Source organism: Cricetulus griseus (assembly GCF_003668045.3).
Source record: "Cricetulus griseus strain 17A/GY chromosome 1 unlocalized genomic scaffold, alternate assembly CriGri-PICRH-1.0 chr1_0, whole genome shotgun sequence".
NCBI classification, from domain to species: domain Eukaryota; kingdom Metazoa; phylum Chordata; class Mammalia; order Rodentia; family Cricetidae; genus Cricetulus; species Cricetulus griseus.
In genome coordinates, this window is record NW_023276806.1 from 165464066 (window position 1) to 165477352 (window position 13287).

At 39.8% G+C, this 13287-nt stretch overlaps 1 pseudogene; it reads left to right on the plus strand.

Annotated features, from left to right (window-relative positions):
• Positions 1 to 3885: 3885 nt before the first annotated feature.
• The window catches only part of LOC100754115, a 34674-nt pseudogene continuing 25272 nt past the window's right edge, over positions 3886 to 13287 (plus strand).

Here is a 13287-nt window from a genome sequence, read left to right on the forward strand (position 1 = left end):
TTGTTATCACCATCAGTTTTGCCTTGTGAAATACATTGTAAGTGTTCCCTCCTGTTTCCTGAAAGGTGTTGTGTCAAGCTGTGTTCTGTTAGCTCTTCTTTAACTGCCTGGAAGAATTCGCTAGTGAAACCATCTGGGCCCAGAGATTTATTTGAGGGAAGTTTTTAAACTACCAGAGCAATTTCCATAAATGTTTTAGGGATATTCAAATGATCTAGTTCATACTGTATTCAGTTTATGCTTTTAAAGGAACATATGTTTCCAAATAATGTAGGCAGAATTGTGTGTAGCATCTCCCCCACTTCTTGGTGTCAACAGTAACAGGGACTGTAATGATAAGACCCATTTTATCCCAAGTATTAACAATTGGTGCCCTATTTCTTTGCAATCTTTACCACAGTTTTGTTGGGTTTTATTGTTCTTTCTATAGAAATTCTTATTTTGTTTATTTTTTTCTGTTGTTTAATCTGTTCACATCAAATTCTTTTTTCTAAGGCATAATTTATTTTCCTTCTTTTTATTTGTGTGTGCATACACATTCTTGATGAGGATCAAATTGAGCAATCCTCATATTAAGAAAGCATTCAACCACGGAATTGCACTGCCAGCCCTAATTAGCTTCTTGGTATATAGCTTAGAACATCTATGTAAGAGACTAGACTCCATCTATTAGAACATAGTTTGATTGCAGGTACCACAGTAGCTTTGACTTTTGTAAAATATGTTAGTCTACAGCTTTCTGTGGCTCTTGCATCTCCATTCTTCATTGTGATTCACCTTCCTGGTGTCTGATCTTCTCTAGGTTCTCCTTAAATCAACCATCAGTGAGTTTGTGCATCTTCACTTTGCTGACAATGGTTTTCCTGAATGTGTTATGAAAACTATTCTGGTATGCTCTCCGTAGAGACACTTGATTGAACGAGGTCCAGTTACAAGAAGAGCACTGCTTGGCTGCATCAGGAGAAGCACGTCCATGCTTCTGAGGAGGATCAGGATAGACCTGGCACCATTGTAACTTATGGTCTTCTTACTTGTTGGCTGAATGGTTTTTTCCCTATGTCTCGACGACTTTCAAGGCATATCTTCAGCAATAAAATCTATAGGCATTTTGTGATGTTTAACCATCTGTATACCACCATTCTGTCATACCAATTGGCTTTATGATAGTTGCAATATTCACCTTTTCCTTCTCCCACCTGTATTTAGCAGCAGAGCACAGCCTTTTCAATGTGGTCTTTCAGAAATACACAGTTGACCATGAGTACCTGTCAATTCCTCTGATCAGAATAGGGTTTTAGCTGTAATGGAGCTTCCTCTTCCTGGTTACTCCTTTAAACCTTGCCTTTGGCTTCAGGTTTCTTCTCCAGAGCATCTGGTTTCTGAGCTTTTTCAGTCACCATCCTACAGGATGGGGTAAAGCCAACTGCACTGATCTTATGTTTACTGTGTCATCCCATCTTCTCCATTTGGAGTCATCTTATTCTTCCAGCATCATGAGGTGGGGATTTCTAAAGCTGATAATTTACAACTTTTCATCTTTTCCAATATAAAAATTTAGTGTGAGAAGTTTCCCTCTTGGTGGTATTTTAGCACAATTCTATAAAGTGTTTTACTTCCATTTTCATTCAGTTCGGTGCAGTTTTTTTCAGACCACTCTTAGCTAGTGTGCACCGGGACTGTGAGACCCATGAGATATAATGAATGCCAAGAAGCATACTCTGACCTGGAAAGTCTTGAAAGTATGTTATTTAAAAGAAGATGCTAAAAAACAACTATGAGATTATATGTTATTGACATTTAGAATTGGGGTATTTTAAGACCAGCTCATTATGTTCAGAATCAAGTAAGTATTGGCTTAAGAAATTCTTTTTTGAAAGAATCAAATTGGAAGGCTAGTGAGATAGTTCAGTTAATAAAGTGTTTATCTTGAAAGTATGAGTATCTAATTTGGACTCCCTAACAATCACATAAAAATCCTAAGCATGGTAGCACAGAGTTGTAGTCCTTGCATTGGGGAGGAAGAGAAAAAAGGCTCCTTGGAACTTGCTGGCTAGCTATTCCTGATGCATCAGTGACCTTAGAATCATGAGCTATATATAGTAACTCTCCTTTCTTTATATGACAATCAGGTATTCCACTACAGCAACAAGAAAACAGTGAAGGAGTATTAAAGAGGAGGTTAGAGGAGGTTGTGTGTGCATGTCATAGTGAGGTTAGAAGTGGGCAGAAATGTTCTGGTTGCCAGGATGGGATGTCTCATGTCCTCTATTTCTCCTCCAGTTGTGCGCACTGGTGGCTGAGGCTCCAAGGCTTGTCAGAGCAGCCTCTAGCTGTGATATTTTGTGAAAAGCATCAAGTCAGTTATGCCTGCAGAGCATAATTTCCGAGATGAACTCTCAACCTGTCTCTTCTGTAATTTCATTATTTCAGCCTCAAAAAATGAATATGTAAATGTAGGTCAAAAGGTCTGCGTTTTGATAAGAAAAATAGATTTAGAAAGTTAGAGGCAGGCCCTCATTTTTTCCCTTATACAAACCTTCCCTTAATTTAAAATCTGACATCAATCAAATGAGTTTGGAAGTGAAAAAGTTAGCAATAATATGTGAAATTTCTCCATCAAAAATTCTGTTTAAAATATCAGAATCAATTAGAACCTGGCACCCAACTGTCACTTATTCTCTTCAGTTTAACCAGCTATGGATCTCCGTAATAGTCCACACCAACTGCTGAAAGAAGCTTCTTTGATGAGGCATGATAGCTACATTACCCTGGAGATATAAGGATAAGTACTTAGAATACACTTACGAATTATGTTGGTTTGGGCAAATGGTGGGATGGGGATCTCCTCGAGGGTCTATATCCTTTCCAGCCACTAGCAGCTGGCTAGATTTTCAGTGCCAGGCCTAAATTCTCTCCTACTGACTGGGCCTCAAATTCAATTTAACAGCTTTCAGTTATCCTCCAAGTGCTCCATTGTACTGCTAGGGACATCTTGCTAGGCCGGTCATTGTGGTTCAAATGCTTTATGGGTGGGTGGGACTACTGATTGTTCTTCTCCCTTGGCAGCTTGCACAGCACCTTCTAAAATGATGACAGCCAGTCCTCAGGGAGGCAGCGTCTAGGTCACTTCCAGTTCAATCCCTCCAACTCTGAAGTATGTGGTGTCTTCAGCAGAAGGAGCTAACTTGGAAGCTGGGAGGCATCTGAGGATAACTGACAATAGTCTATACTGTTTGGGGAGCCTCTTGGTCTCCCCTGACCAGTAATTAAATGGGAGGCTTCCCATACCTGGCATTGAGATTTCTGTTAGATGACTATGGCTCTTGGTGGAGGAGGAGGGGAGAGCAGGACTTTGGTACCCTGTGTGCCATAACTACATTTAATAGCTCTCTCGCATATGTATATGTATTATAAATGGATGTTAATAGATAGATATGTATGTATGCATATCCATATATATTATCTACCTTGAATTTATCTGATAAAATAATATTTCAAACATCTTTAGTTTTATTTATCTCTCCTTCCTCTTCATCCCCCTGTTTTACCCTACTTCTTACTCAGTTAAAACCTCCCCCCATTTTTCTCATTCCCTCTTTTACTGCACTTGTATCCTACTATCCCCCTTGCTGGGGCCCCTCCTCCTTCTCCCATCGCCCCTTTCTACTTTCCTGACATCTAAAATCACTTCAGCTTATATACTCAAATCTATAGGTTCAGGGCTAAGATGCACAAATAAGAGAGGGCATGTGTTTGTCTGTCTGGGTCCAGGAAATTCAAGGCAGAGAGAGCAGAAGGACTGTAAGAACCAGAGGACCAGGAAGCCTATTGCTAGATGGTATCTTCTAGACATAACAGGGAAACTGCACCCATGACATCGGAACAATGCGGTTTCCTAAACAAGACCTGCAGAATGACATCACCAGTCTACAGGCTGATCCCCATACCTTTCTGGCTATCCCGTTTAGTCCAAGATCCATGACAGATTGTGTCTCAAAAAGTAAGGCAAAGTGTAGTAGAGGAAGATATCTGATCTCAACCTTTGACCTCCTTATGAACACATACACACTGCTCACTCAGCACCACACACATGCAAACAAATAAAAATCAAGTATGACCATGGGAAGAAAAAAAGTGTGGAAGATAATAGGAATTACAGTGATTTAAAAAGACCAATAAATAATATACTCAGGAGGAAAAGAATGGTGGGTCATAGCTAATGATGCTGCTAGATCAATTGAGGGGGAAATATACAGTATTAATTTGCTTAAGAAAAATTAAGTGAGTGCTTGCATACATTTTTCTAGTCAAACAGCATTATTTTCACTAATGTATAGCTCAGCTTCTCTATGTAGTCATAGCCTTTATTATATGCTTCAGTTAGCACTGTCACTAAATCAAAATCCAAAGTGTCCTGTGTCCAGACCCTAGTGAGTTTGCCTTAGAACTTGGTATCAATTTGGAAACATTTTGAACATATTGCTTTAGCTATAGAAAAGCCACTAAAATATTTATTGGTACCTTAAAGATAATAACCAGTTCTGTTTTCCCACCTGCACTATAATTTCCTCCTAATATATATTACGAAATTATAGATTGTACTCAACTGAATTACAGTTTGGAATACTAGGTGATAGATTTCCAGCATAATATCTCACTTGGGAATGAGTGTTAATGTCTGAATCTAAAACAAGAAAGGAATCAACAACACCCTTGAAAATGACCTTTATGTGCAGTCTGGTGCTACCTTTCATTAAACCATAAATTATCCCTGCAGCCTTGGGTTGCAGCTACATTTCTTTGGATAAGCATTTGGTCCACAGCTGACTTGCATGGAAAAGGCACTGAAGGACCACAGTCCAGGAAAGATAGTCACTAGATGTTTGAAAGTGAAGATCACACTCAGTGCTACAAGATGTTGCTGCTCAAGCAGAGGGGAGGGGTGACAACTGGGCAACAACAGCACAGTTCTATCCTCCATTTCCTGCTAACCCAGAGCCATAAACTCATCCTGTGAACGACAGACAAGCAGTTGCTATTTCTCTCTAATCTTACCCACGGACAATTAAATGCATTTTCATTACAGAAGCACACAGTGCTATCTATTCCACTCTAATAGTTACCAGATGGTATCAGTGAACTAGATTCTTTAACACTATGAACATCTTTCCACAAACATATGTGAGAATTGGGTTTACTATTGCTAAAGGGATTTTTTTTAAGTGTATCAATTTAAATGTGCAAGCCAAAAACTAAACCCAAGGAATTTGACAGAACGTTTGCCCAAATTATGTTAGGGACATGACAATGATCATAATTTTCAAAAGGGTACATTATGGGGCCAAAACATCCAGCATAGTTATATTCTAGTCTTGCACAATACAGCTGTGATGCATAACAAGAATCTGGAAACATCTGCTTCTCTCTGATATACGGCTGGAAAACCATGGGAAGGGATGTTGCAAAGCAGAGTGACCATATTGGATGGACTAATTGCTGCTTTATATGCTGAAATCCAATTATCTTGGCAATTAAGATAGAAATATTTGCTGAGTAAACACAAAAGCAGAATTTCCCTCCATCACAGGTTCAGACTATGTCCCAACATCCATTCCACAAGCTAGCTCAGTGAATTTTTTTGAGGGGGTGCTGAAAGCAATTTTAGTTACTATATGCAGATATAACATGCACAAATCAATGATGCATTCAGCTCTAAAGGTCAGTAAGTAAAATTGAAAATAAGCATTTTCCCTTCCTGCACATGAGCTCACTGTGTAGCCAATTATGAACAAACTTCCTTTTCCCTCAGCCTAAACTGACTTTTGTACCTTTCCAGACTCATTGAGTTTCTTAGCCTTCAAAATTTTCTGAAGAGAAGTGCAAAACAAAACTGAAAAGCAATGATGGAAGAATGAAAGAAAGCAAGGACACAAAGAGAAAGGAGGGCAGGATGGTCCAAGATACAATTAAACTGCACTAATAAACTTCCAGAAGTTAGAATAATCTGGTAGTATATTAAAGTCTTGTAGTTATATTTTAAAGAAGCCACATGATTTATGGCCATGCAAAATTAAACTTAAAACAGTGAGAACCACTGAGTTTGACCTCTGTGTGTGTTTAGAGATCAGGACATTCATTAAACAGAATAATGATAATCTGAGGACTCCAGACTTGAGTCTATTTTATTTTGTGAAATATGTCTCCTTTGTAATGATATCTGCCGTTCAATAAATCAGTGTGGAATTGTAAAAGCCTGACTTCAGAGTGGTTAGCAATTCAGGTACATCTTGAAATACCAGTCCATTGATTAATCTCCACTTTTCTAAATCCTATGTTCAAGGCTGAGTTATAAAGATCCAAGTTTTAACTGGGCACTTTGTAAATAAATCAATAAAATCTTTTCACATAAATTAATGTCTGAGTATCCAGTCTAAGAGGAGTTTCAAAATGTTAGATAGCACAGAGGAGTATCCTGTCTGACCACACACTGTCAGAAAACAGTGAAGTGACACAGAGTTTTTATATGTGAAGATGTCCCAATAAAGTACTCTTTTAACTTTATTATAAATTGTGAACAACTGAATCAAGTGTGGTTTGTCTTGTGGACAATTGCCTTCAGATAAAGTAATAAACAGTGAGATGCAACTGAATATTTATCCGAGTCATGTTTGTGAGTCTACTCTCTTGTTGGGTTTGACTTTCATCTAATACTCCTTTAGGCATCCTTCATCCCAGTTCTATAGACAAATAAACTGTTTCCAGTAAGTTGGGTCACCCATCAATGGCTACACCAGTTTGGGGCTATGTTGAGAATACATCAGGCTTCTGGTTACAAGAGTTCTCAACTCTCTTCCTCTGTTTCTGAAAAGAAATCACCTTTAGGACTGGCTTTGCAAAAGACTCTGTATATCATAATAGTCAGTTTTGAACATGTTAAGTTACAGGTGTTTGTAGATGGAGAAGGAAAGAGAGAGAATGATCTACTTTGGGGGTGCTTCCTTTGTATTCTTGTGTTTCTGAGAATGTTACCTACAATATAAAGAAGAGAATATAGAATAGAAATGTCTGAGTCATTGTTATATGGCCTGTGAAGAGACACCATGAAAAAGGCAACTCTTATGAAAGAAAGCATTTGTTTGGGGTGTGGGGAAAGGTAATTGCTTACCATTTTAGAGGGTTAATCCATTATCATCATAACAAGAAGCCAGGCGTAGTGAGGGAGCAGTACTGACAGATTTACATCCTGATCCACAGGCAGTAAGAGAGACACTCAGCTTTGCTAGGGCTTTCAAAACCTCAAAGCCCACCTTCAATGACACACTTCTCCAACTTGGCCACATCTTCTCCACAACTTCTAAAGCCTAATCCCTTTAATCCTTTTCAAATAGTTCCATTCCCTGGTGACTAAGCATTTAAGCATATGTGCTAGTTTCATGCAAACCATTACAAGAAATGGTTCCTGTTTATCTCTAGATGCTGATTTCACATTGCATCCTACTTGGAGAAAGCAAAGGAAACACTTTCCTAATGTCACTTTTTATCTTACTCACACAAGGAAGAAGTGGGTTCTATTGAGGAGACTAGAAAGGGGGTCAGGTCACAAGGCCTGCCTCTCCTCCACTCTCCCTCATCCTCCTTGGCTCATTACCACATGATAGTAGGGTGGGATCCTAGTGCAACTGATAGTTTAAAATCCAAATTTGAGAATGAAAGTCACAGGATGTCATTCTAATGGATCTGTTTACATTGGATTGACATTTTAAAATGACAGAGCCTCCTGCTAATGTCTGGTCCCTGGAACACTATCCAGCAAGGTTGACCAGATGTTTTCAGAACCTCTATTTGGTCTTTTTGTTATCACTAGGAAAGCAGAAGTTTATTGCCTCAAATGAAATATATTAATAAAGCTGGACCTATTTGAAAGATTCTAATATAATTTTAAAAGGTAAAAATAAGATGAGAAAGTTTCTAACCTGCTTGAGACATAAAAAGAAAAGGCAGCAATAATAAAAAATTAGATGAGTCTATAAATTTTGCTGCCTGACAGTTTTGTTTTTTTAAAAAATAACCCACAAAACTTTGACACATCATAGTTTAAGAATATGCTTTCAAAATGTCTAATTACTAGCTGAGAGAAAGACAAGAATCTGCCTTGAATCCAAAGCTTCCATCTGCTAGCTGATTGATTTAGTATGAGTTTGCTAATAATGAATTTTATTTTTAAAAATGAGCATTTTAAATAAAGATGTGAAGACATACTTTTTCCTTTTTGCTGGCGATTCTGTTGTTGTAATAACTCCAAACCAGGCAGCTCCCAGTCCGCCATGTTAGATTATTCTTCCTGGTTGGGAGCATTTGCCTTACCTTTGTAAGACCCCCCGCAGCTCAGGCCTCCAGGATCTCAGCCCAGGACCGTGGTCACTCCAATCACCAGGTGGAGTCGAAAATTTGATGCAAACAGCATGAGGCTTTATTATAGTTGTTTAACGAGCTAACCCCATGTTAGCTCGGATCTTTCATCCACCTGCCATGGTGGATGGCTAGAAAAGACAGCTAGAAGCATCTGCATAGAGATCTTATAGGGCCATGTAAGGGGAGTGTCTAGGGGTACGCACAGGCTCAGGATTGGTGTGCCTCCAGGCTTGGAGGGTTTGCCTTGTGTTGATTGGTCAACTGGTTGTTATGGCCCATAGACCCTCCCAGGGTGGTTGCTATGCTCTGCGTGTCATTGCTGTGCACTTGTTCGTAAAGCACACCCAGAGCCATAAAGCATAGCACCACCAGCTAACTTCTGATTGGTTCCTTGCCATGAGGCAGGCACCTAACCTCCTAGTGACTAAGACAAGGTCAGACAAGCACGTGTTCGGCTGTTATGGCTGCCGAAATGGGGAGATGGTCCCTTCACCTTCTGCTTTTCAATCACACCTGCTATTTCAGGAGCCGTCAGGGGTCATTACTACCATCATGATTAATGCATTGCTTGCATCCTTTAGGGAACATAGGCTCCATGAACAAAAGAACCAATCAGATATCTTTATGTTTTTATTATGATTCTGTACCCCACATATAACTTGGCATAAGACAACAGATAAACTTTGACACAAACATGTCACAGTTTAATGCAGAAACAAATATTAGAATCAGCTATGTTTTTGACAGTTATTAAAGAACTCTCCAATGCCACCATCCTCAGTAATATCAATTTGTTGGTTTTGTTTTAGAAAGCACATGTTTTCATGGTAATAGGTTACTTTTGCTGTCCAGAGACAATCCATACAAAGCCTGTAACACAATACCTAGAACACAGTGAGTATTCCATGAAAATACTTTTTAGCATCATCATCAATCACTCTTGAAGTTACAACTATATGTTCATTGCATCCTTGGTACAGCCTTGAAAATGTACTACCAAAAGGTATTTCAAAAACTCCTGCTTTTTCCAAGTTATCTTCAGATCTTTTTCCCCCTGCTAATGTGTCTGGAATTTTGGGGTGTCTCTTCTTAGTTGCCATATGGTACCATGGAAATTGGGGTCACATGTTGGGGTTCTTAGTCTCATTAATTCATTAATGAAAGCAATTAAGAATGGATTCAGGCAGAAGTTTGAGGGTAATTTCATAAAAGTTTAAAATAACAACCCTTGGGGCAAGCAATCTGTAAATCTCTGCAACTTCCCAGAGGAGGAGAATGGAGGAGTAAAGGGAGAAAGGTCATGACATTTGAGTTTCTGGCATGGTGGTCTACAGGGCAACAGCTGGTATAATGGTATGGGGAGGTTAAACAAAGAGGAAGAGAGCCCAAAGATTCAAAACAATCATATTTAGGTTCCGGCCAGCATCTTAAAGGAACAGGGTAATAAACAAAAAAGGAAAAGGAGGAATTGTATCTGTATGACTTGGCACTGAGAAAGGTGGACAGACCCAACTGTCCCTTGTGGCTGCTCAGCCTGAGGGACTATATTAGAGGCAGAAATTCTGGGAAGGAAAAGTTTCTCATTAAAGTATTAATTATTCCACCTATCTCTTTAACATGGCTTCAGTGAACTCATCTTCCTAGGGGTGGTCCTCTAGTTAGGTGTGTGGAGGAGTGAATAATGATTCATGGAACTAAGTATTAATATTAAATATAATTTATTTCGGGAAGAAGTCACTTACAGAAGAAACAGATGGCTGCCACAGGTTCCCGCTCTAAGTATCCACACAGGGCTCTCCAGGAAGCAAGAGAGAGCTCTGGGGTCTTGGAGTCCAGATCTAGTCCACCCTTCATTATGTCCTCACCTGTGACCAGTACTACAGGTAAGGGCTGGGTGGATATCTCACTACAACTCCCCTTTTAGTCTAAAGAAAAAGATTTAGGCTTGATATAAAAACTATATAGCAAATATCAAGTATGCTATAGGAGAAGGAAAAGGAAGAACAAACAAACACACTTAAGACCTATCACCAGTGAAGCACCTAGAGCAAATGGCAAGAACTACATATCCAGTCCTAGGGTAAAGGCATAACAGAGATTACTATAGAGTTGTCCTAAGCTGGAAAATTTAAGTCTTGTACCTAATATTTCTATCTAGGAAGAGAGAACAATAATTGTGATAGTCTAATCTTCAACCTCATCAAAGACCTGAGACGGAGGATAACAATACTAGGGTAGGCAGGAAGTGCAGGTCAGCAACTTCCAAAGGTGCAGTGACAACAGAAACAGCAGACTACCTGGACAGTCACCCAAAGTCTTACTGCAGTGTAGGGGCAACCAGCTTTGGCTAAGGCCTAGAGTATTTGACTGACCAACACAGAAGCAGGGAGATAGAAAGGCTGTATTACCCTGACTTGGCAAAGTTCAGCAGTCTTCTAAGTTTATTTCCTGCAAGCACAGTAGGACAGCATGTCCAAAGTCAGCTGTCAAGGTAGGGGCTGTTCTTTGCCCAAGAGGCCATTAACCAAGGAGAGTGTGGACTCCAGAAGGAGTATCATCTGTGCCCAACATTTTCCCGGGAATAGCTTGGTGCTGTCAGGAGCAATTGTGTCTTGTGTCAACAGAGTACTAATATTAAAACATATTAATGCCATATCCTGCGGGTCTTCGTGTTTGAAGTCCAAATATCTATGTCTGACTAATCTCATAGATAAGAAACATGGGTGGTAAAAGTCTGTAATTCTCAGAAGGTTCTCACCGCTGAAAAATTGAGATCAAGAACTTTCTGCTCACAGGACAGCTAGCTCAGTCAGTAGGGCATGAGACTCTTAATCTCATGGTAATGGGTTCATGATGCACGTTGGGCGCCAGATGTGGAGGAACGGATAATGATTCATGTGACTAGGTATTAATATTAAATATAATTTATTTGGGGGGAGAAATCACTTACAGAAGAAACAGATGACCGCCACGGGTTCCTGCTCTAAGGATCTGCACAGGCTGCTCTTCTGAGACTCACCGGGAAGCAAGAGAGAGCTCTGGGGTCTAGGACCTAGTCCTAGATCTAATCCTCCCTTCATCACATTCTCACCTATGACCACATCAGTGATACAGATGTGGGCGGGGAGGATATTTCACTACATAGGTGAATGACCCAACCCAGCTGGAATGTTGGGTCTACAGCCAGGTCAGAGATTCCATTCCCTTGACCTGAAGGGAAAGGGGTTTTGACTGTTACTTTAATACTATGCCTTAATCACAGAGTTCAGATTCTTCCAGAACACCACACCCATCTGGCTGCCTCATCCTTGCACACACACTATTCCCTTCACCTTGAAGCTCTTTACTTCCTAGACTACTTAGCATGCTCACTCCTACTTCAAGCTTTTGCTAGCAGAGTTAATTTGTGTCTCAAGGCACTTTGGACATAGCACTTTTAATACGTTTGTCTTATTGATTTCTACCCTCTCAAGTTTCTAAAGAGCAGTGTCTTGCATGTCACAGACGTTCAGAGTGTGTGAATGCATTGAGCGGGTCAGCCTTGCTTTTAACACAATATGGATTTTTCATAATGCTTTATTCTTCTTTTACAGGAGAACTTCATTTACTGAGAATGGTCATTGATATTGATGGATGGATCCCTCCCACTTCCTGCCAAGCCTCGCCAGATGTAGATGCTGAAGCGCTAAGACTTTGTGGAGTCCAGCATTTGTTGCCAGGACTGGCTTTTGGAAAGACTAGAAAGAATTCTGTGTTGTGTCAGTCCCTGCGGAACAACAAACTCAATTGGAGTTGCTGCTCTCACAGACTGTCCAGGGACAAACACAAGGCCACTTGGGGTCTCTGGGCAGATGCCTTGATTGGCTCTCAGCTGGTACACTGAAAAGTCCTAGTCTTTAAAAATTGGCCCATCTGACTAGGAGGACTGGAGCTGGCTGTTCTAGAGGGATATGAGCAGGAAGTGTTAAATGGTATAGTTCGTTCTTTGCTGTATGAATTTCTTAGACACGGTTATTGAGTTTCATCTAGGCATGAACGTTTGAGACTGAAAGTCACAGGGACTTTTGCTGTGCCTCTTAATAGACATCCTAATTCTCTGTTTGATAAGAGACATTTAGAACCGATATTGGGATGTAGCCAAGGGCGCCAGTTAAACTATGTTCATAGCCTATGGGCCTCACCAACCACCCTTCCTTATCCAGAATGAAAGTACATAAGATGTCCTCAGTAACAGTAAGAGAGACTAAGAATACTATTAACTATTACTATTAACTTTTGTGTTTAATGCTTTATCTTCCTTACTATAAACAGAGATAATATATAGGGTGCTGTTAGGGCTAAAACAGCAGAGAATACATGTTACATGCCTAAAGTAACTGGTAATAAGTCCCACACGTTATTAAGGGGTCATTGCAGTTATCATTAGTAAAAGTATTATTGCTGTGGGTTTTTTTTTTTTTGGTTTTCTATCATATGGTTTTAAGATAGAAAAGGCATTTGTAGTTATCAGCAAATGCCTTGGATTCTTGGAATGGTTTTAATTTTCTAAATTAGGTTACTGTGATTTTATTTCAAATGTTAGCTCCAGCAATTAACACTCTGTCTATAAGGGTGGCTTTTTCAGATGGTGAAAGGTCTTGGCCAAGTAATCTGCCTCTTCTTGGCTATCAGAGAGGATGGCAAAAAGCTAATGGCAGTGGTGGCCTACACTGAGATATGTCGGTGTAAAGAAAGAGACTCCATGCTCTTTCTTCTGTTATCACCTTCCTCCCTCTTTCTCTTCCTTCCTTTTCCCTCCCTTCTTTCATCCCCTACCCTTTCCAAAATTCTTAGTTCTTCAATTAGAACTTACTTAGGGCTTTTGTCTCCTGTAAA